General features: G+C 42.7%; 1 protein-coding gene across 1 annotated transcript in view; it reads right to left on the bottom strand.

Annotated features, from left to right (window-relative positions):
* DNM3 (dynamin 3) overlaps nt 1–7,635 on the bottom strand; it is a 440,346-nt gene that overhangs the window by 414,858 nt on the left and 17,853 nt on the right. The gene's annotated exons all lie outside the window — the stretch shown is intronic.

Raw genomic sequence — 7,635 nt, 5'->3', positions numbered from 1 at the left:
GTGGCCACTGCACTCCAGTCTGGGCAACAGAGTGAGACTCCAACTCAAAAAAAAAGCATTTTTAAGCCTAAAAGATGAATGTTATTGACGCCATATTATCAGTTCTAAATAAGACTCAAATAATAATAATAATAATTATTATTATTATTATTTTGAGTTGGAGTCTCACTCTGTCACCCAGGCTAGAGGGCAGTGGCATGCTCCCGGCCACCGCAGTCTCAACCTGCTGGGCTCAGGTGATCCTTCCATCTCAGCCTTCAGTAGCTGGAACCACAGGCATGCGTCATCACACCCGGCTAGTTTTTGATGTATTGTAGAGATGAGGTCCCACCAAGTTGCCCAGGCTAGTCTCAAACCCATGGGCTCAGGCAGTCCTCTCACCTCGGCCTCCCAAAGTGCTGGGATTATAGGCGTGAGCCACCACGCCCGGCCTCAACCTACTTTTTTAAAGCTTGAAATGGAAGTTTTCCTGTATACTTGGGTAAACCCATTTATCAACATACAGATGATCTAGTTTTTGAAAATAGGCTGAATTATAATATAACAAACTTATTTTAATTACATGTGTATGAAACACTTAAAATGCAAGTACATGCAATGCAAAATTGCAATAGGCATTAGAAATGTTCATGTGATTCTCAGACTTCAGAGTATAATATAATATTATATTATATGATATATTCCATAAACTTCTTTTTTTTTTTTTTTGAGTTGGAGTCTCACTCTGTTGCCCAGACTGGAGTGCAGTAGCCAAGAGCTTCCGGTCACTGCAGCCTCGACCTGCTGGGCTCTAGTGATCCTTCCGCCTCAGTCTTCCGAGTAGCCGGAATTACAGGCACACACTACCACGCCCGGTTGATTTTTTTTTTTATTTATTGTAGAGATGAGGTCTTGCCAAGTTGCCCAGGCGGGTCTCCAACCCGTGGGCTCAGGCAATCCACTCACCTCAGCCTCCCAAGGCGCGGGATTACAGGCTGAGCCACCAAGCCCGGCTTCCATACACTTCTTATCAAAGTTCTGATCACACAGAATTGAAAGAAAATGTGTACTTGTGTCCCTTGCTTTCTTTATAACAGACTTCTAAGTTTTTTTTCTTGTTCAAACCCAGTACATAGTAAATGCTCAATTTAAAAGAATGATGAATTAAACAGAACTGAGTTTAAAAAAAATTTTTCAAAAAACCACAAACCTTTTGGTTTTATCCTGTTTTTAGCTTTTAATTGAGTTTATGGGTCTTACAAATGTTATACATAAACTCAAAAATATATCCCCCACAAAGTCAAAACATGGCTTCTATGAGTTATACCCTAAGCTATTTTTTCTTAATAACTTCACATGTATTAACTGATTCAATAAATATCAAGTAGGATTCAGACTCTCAATGTAATTATTTAACATCTATTAAGTTTTTTAATTTGGTCAAATATTTAAGCTGAGACTTTCAAGGTAAAATTGGAATCCAGTTGAGGAGAAAGAGTAGGTGCAGAAACAGACATAGTGCCTGGAAAATAGGTTTCCCCCAAGAATTGCCCTTACATTTGAAGTTTACAAACATATTTCTTTTATTCTGGGTGTTGACAATGTCTAGATGTCTGAAGCTTCTGTTCAATTTGGCATCATTTCTATGGTCAGACAGAAAAGAGGATATCTGCTAAATGTCACCAAAGGCCAGTGAGTATCACTTCACAGTGCCCACCGATTTTAATTTTTTCCAGACTTAAGAGAGAAACTCAGCAAAAAAGCAAAAGTTGGAGAAAGCAGATGGGGACACACCTCCAGAAGTATGCCTCCAGTGCAGTGACAAATTCTGGCCTAATTCACAGATTTCATCTCAAGAGAAGATGGTGCCCTCTTTCCTAGTCAGAGGTCTAATACTCATCTTAGGGTGTTTTTTGTTCGTTTGAGTCAGAGTCTTACTCCATTGCCCAGACTGGATGGAGTCCAGTGGCACACTCATGGCCACCACAGCCTCGACCTGCAGGGCTCAGGCAATCCTTCCACCTCAGCCTTCCAAGTAGATGGAACTACAGGCATGTGCCACCACACATGGCCAGTTTTTTTATTTATTGTAGAGGTGAGGCCTTGCCAAGCTGCCCAGGCTGGTCCCCAGCCCCTGGGCTCGGGCAATCCTCTTGCCTCCGCTTCCCAAAGTGCTGGGATTACAGGCATAAGCCACCACGCCCAGCCTCTTGTGGTGTTGTATACTCTAGGAACACCTCCAGTCATGGTGGATTTAAAAATGAGATTCATTTGCTGTGAAATACATCACCATGAAAGGGATTTCCAGACATATATGCCTTCCTAGTGAGGCCTTTGAACAGCCCTCTGTTGTAGACGACAAGTTTGATGGGTAATGCTAAAATACTGCTGTTGTTGCAAGAAAAAAGGCACAGTGACAGTCTTCATGGGTAATTAACTTGCGCTCAAGTAATCAATCACCACCACTACTGACTCCTGAGCTTTCCCTACAGAAATGTGAGTGTCTCTTTAGGATGAACTGTCCTGCCAGGGCATAGCAGTGCCTCTGAGACAAGCAGAAGTCAGTGACACTGCCAGGTATGTCAAGCAGCTAGCAGTGCAAGCACTGTGTCTTTGCTCCATGACCATCAGAACCTATCAGAACAGGTGGGTATTAAACATCCTAATACTCAATATGATAAAAGCTATCTCCCCACCCATCAATTTACCAACTAACCTCATCTGCTTCTGTATCCTCTTCCTTTCCTATTGTTAAAAAGGAAAAGTAATCCAGTCTTCTCTAATTGGTGGCCAGAACTCTCACAAGTACCCTGTTCATATCCCCATTCCCCTAAATAAAGGATTTTTCTCAGCCATCTATTATTTACCCCATTCTCCGGCATTTATCTAATCTCCATAACCAGTTTATCTCTCTTCTAAAGCATGTCCATCAATACACAAACAAAGGAGTCTCTTGATCTTGCACTGCTGTTGCTAGTGAGTCATTTGTCTGTCTCCCTCCGTAATCCCTGCTCTACTTCCTCACAGTGGAGTTTCTCTTGAATCTTCTCTAAGACTTTCCTACCAAAGCCTTCTTAACAAGGTCACCAATGAATTTCAAGTGCCAAATCCAATGGTCAATTCTCCACCCTCACCTTCCTTAGACAAGAACATAAAAGTGTGGTTTAGGCCAGGCTCGGTGGCTCAGCCTGTAATCCCAGCCCTTTGGGAGGCCGAGGTGAGTGGATTGCCTGAGCCCGTGGGTTCGAGACCCACCTGGGCAATTTGGCGAGACCTCGTCTCTACACTACATCAAAAATTAGCCAGGCGTGGCAGTGCACGCCTGTAGTTCCAGCTACTTAGAAGGCTGAGGCAGAAGGATCGCCAGAGCCCAGCAGGTCGAGGCTACAGTGGCTGGGAGCGTGCCACTGCCCTAAAGTCTGGGCGATGGAGTGAGACTCCGACTCAAAAACAAAACAAAACAAAACCAAAAACAAGTGTGGTTTAGATGCAAAGACTGAAGGTAATGATGACTTGGATGCAGTTCCAAACTGTTTTCTTTCTGTTTACTATCAATCTTCAGCACGTGATGGAAAAGGATTCACAAGCTAAGAATACAAGTGATGGAACAGGTGCAGCTCTCCTCACAGAGGAGCACTTTAAGTCTGAAGTTGAATACAGCTGTGAAGACTAGAGAAAACTGCCACACCAGAGGGACAAAGAAACATGGGTGCACTGCCTTGTAGACATTTAGTTTGGAAGCAAACCACTTTATGACCATGTACTCACTGTACAACAACTGCTGACACCCAATTTCCATTTCTGTTTATTGGGCTTCCTCAGAGCACCTGAACAGCAGTACTGGTTGACCTGCCACATCACCCTCCTCAGTTTCTCAGCAGCACTTAGCACAGCCAATCACAGGTCCTACTAAAGCCCACTTTCCTCCCCTTGCCTTCTGGAATACCATGCGCACGTGTTCCTCTATCATTTCTCCATCACCTCTGCTTTTTCCCTCCTAGTCACCACTACTAAAATACTGGAGAGATCCAAGGCTCTTTCTCTGGCCCTCTTCTCTGCTCTTGCTACAGTCATCTCCTGAGTGATCACTACTCAACTGGAAGGAATCAAGGCTTTAGATACCACCTGAAATAATTCCCTAGAAGCAGTCAAAACAAATTACCACAAACTCACAGCTTAAAACATCAGAAAGGCCAGGCCGGTGGCTCACACCTGTAATCCTACACTTTGGGAGGCCTAGGTGGGAGGACTGCTTGAGCTGAGGAGTTTTATACTAGCCTGGGCAGCATATCAAGACCTCGTCTCTACCCCTAAAAAAAAAAAAATCTAAAATAAGCCAGGCATGGTCACACACACTATAATCCCAGCTACTCAGAAAGCTGAGGCAGGAGGATCACCTAAGCCCAGGAGGCTGAGGATGTGGTGCGTCGTGACTGAGCCATTGCAATCCAACCTAAGTGACAGAGTGAGACCCTGACTCAAAAACAAACAAAAACAGAAATTTGCTGTCTCACAGTTCTGGAAGCCAGATGTCCACAATCAAGCTGTCAGCAGTGCCATATGCACTCACTCCAGATGCTCTAGAGGGGATCCTTCCTTACCACTTCCAACTTCCGGTAGCTCCTGGCGTTTGTTGGCTTATGGCAGCATAACTCCTGACTCTCCCTCTATCTTCACTTGACCTTCCTTCCTATTTCTCTGTGGTTTTCAAATATCCTCCCTCTTCTCTTATAAAGATACTAGTCATTGGATTTTGGGGCCCACCTAAAATCTCATCTCAAGATCCTTAAACTAAATGACATCTGCAAAAACCCTGTTTCCAAATAAGGACACATTCCCATGTACGAGATGGTGGGAAGGGGTGTGTTGAGCCTTAAGCATATCTTTCTGGGAGATGCAATTCAACCACGTATACCACTACAGACTGATAACTCAGATTCACTACTCCAGTTTGAAACCCTTCCCTTGAACTGGATCCAGTCTCATATGTCACATTGCTACTTAGGGGTTTAATAAGCATCTCAGATTTTACACATCCAGCATGAGCCCATGATCCCTGTAAATATTTTTCTCTCCTAACAGTTCCAACCTTAGTCAATGATGTCACCATTTAACCTGTACCTTTGGTAAAACCCTTGTGTCATCCTTGACTTCTTTCTTTTATACCTACAAAGCCAACCATCAGCAAGCTCTGTCAGCTCTACTTAACAATTTTTCTTGAATCAGACAACTTCTTCCCTCAATGCCATTACTCTCCTATTCCAAACCACATAATCGCCCCCGCTCCCCACCAGACCTATTTGATGAAATAACCTAACTCTCCTTGCTTCTTCTCTTCTGCCCCTGTTTAGTCTTTTCTTCTCACAGTAGCAACACTGACCTATGAAGACATCTGTCAGACCTTGTCTTTCTTCACTCCGAACCTTCCACTGGCTGCTCATCCTACTTTAAACAAAATACAAAGTCTCTGTCATGGCCTACAAGATGATCTGAGCCCTCTCTGCCTGCAGAACCTACCACTCCTCCTGCCCAGCCTCAATGTCTTCCTTGCTGTTTCTCAACATGCCAAGCCAGTTCCACCCCACTCCTTTGTGCTTGCGGTCCCCTCTGCCTGGAATACTCCACTTCCAGATAATCACAGGGCTTGTCCCCTCACTTCCCCAGTGCTCTTCTCAAAGGCTGCCTCCTTAGATCATCTGTCTAAAACAACACTCCCAGCCACACTTTCTTCCTTTATCCTGTTTAAACTGTTAACTGTTCAACTAATTGCTTATCTGTCATCTCTGTTTCCCCCCTGTAGAATATGAGCTCCAGAAGGCCAAGATTTTTGTTTTGTTCACCACTGTATTCAGGATGCTCAGAATGATGTCTGGCACATAGTAGATGCTCATTCATTATTTGCTGAATAAATAAACAAGCAGCTGGAATAATCTTTATAAATTAGTCACAGCAATGTAGCCATATTTTTTAAAAGATATGCAAGTGAAAGTCACATAAAATCAACTGGAGATAATGCTCACTGAGTGCTCTGGGGATGTAATCAAGAAGCATTCATATGAGAATGCAAACATGAACTCTTATAAACCAATTCTTTTCCCAGCATGTGTAATGTTTGCTCTAGAAGTTCAGTACTTAAGTTTGTCAAGGAATCTGTTTCCTATACAGATTGGTGCCAAGATATTCTAATAAATATCTGCTTACAATAAAAATATAAAGCAAAACCTAATTCAATGTAAATTTAACAGTGTTTTAATGTGTTTAGTACCATAAAATTTCATCATGCAGGTTTCTTTATACTTTTTAAAAATTCTAACATGTGTTCATGATTATCCCTGAATAAAGTGTTTATAGAGTGGGTGAGAGAGAGATGATATAATGGAAAGAATGAACACTATTGGCTTCTGAAACCAGGGCTCATTCATGCTTCTGCCTCTTGCAGTTGTTGCTCCGTGACTTCTCTCTGTTGTTCCACCTATATAAAACTGGGGTGATGCCACCTGGCTGGCAAGATACTTGGGATTATAACATATGATACATAATGTTATTATACAACATATTTAACCTGAATGAATACATATTGTGGAGCAAGTCACAGTTCCTAAAATATGAAAATGTCCATTTCATAAAATTGACCATCCAAGGACCTCTATGACCTCACACATAAAAATATATGCATGTTAAAAAATAACTTACTTTTTTAAATGGTGGAGAGAAAATAATCAGAAATATGTACTGAGCACCAACCTAGTCTAGTGTGCTACTAGGTCGTCCAGCACACAAAATGTAAACTACAGACCACGAACACTCTGCGGGCTCAACAAACACCTGATAAATGTCTGCTGAGCCACAAATTAATGAGCTAACAAAAGGAAGTGACTAAATTGTTAATGCATGTGATCAGGATTCTAAGTAGCTAGAGAGCTCACGTCCTGTCTGTGGGTGCCAATAAAGAAACAGATGGGCTGAGTGCTTCTTTGAAAAAGTGCTCAAAACCAGGCTCGGTGGCTCAGCCTGTAATCCCGTACCTTTGGGAGGCTGAGGTGAGTGGACTGCCTGACCCCACGGGTTTGAGACCCGCCTGGGCAGCGAGACCTCATCTCTACAATAAATCAAAAAATCAGCCGGGTGTGGTAGCGTATGCCTGTAATTCCGGCTACTTGGAAGGCTGAGGTGGAAGAATCACAGGAGCCCAGCAGGTTGAGGCTGTGGTGGTTGGGAGTGGCCACTGCACTCCAGTCTGGGCAACAAAGTGAGACTCCAACTCAAAAAAAAAAAAAAAAAGAAAAAGTGCTCAATGCTGTCCCCCTGGTGAGGTTATGCTGGGAATCCTAGTGTACCCACCTTACTTCTAAATCCATGAGCGCAGCCCAGCGCAATACCTGATGTACATCAAGCCCCACTCAGAACAATCCTCCTCAAGAAGTCCTAAGACATTTTTCACCTACAGTTAATCTAGCAATTTGCAGGTGAATATGAAATTATGTTTATTTTATGATACATTATCAAAATATTCAAAATGATTCTATTACAATTTTTTTTAGTGTCATCAAGCCTCGTTAATCTATATTGGTGTGTGCAGTCGCATGAATTACAGAATTTTATTTTTTATTTATTTATTTTTTTTGAGTTGGAGTCTCACTCTGTCACCCAGACTGG

Source organism: Carlito syrichta, unplaced genomic scaffold (assembly GCF_000164805.1).
Source record: "Carlito syrichta isolate Samal-C Ts95f unplaced genomic scaffold, Tarsius_syrichta-2.0.1 Scaffold313876, whole genome shotgun sequence".
Lineage (NCBI taxonomy): Eukaryota > Metazoa > Chordata > Mammalia > Primates > Tarsiidae > Carlito > Carlito syrichta.
This window is presented reverse-complemented; position numbering and strand designations above follow the sequence as displayed.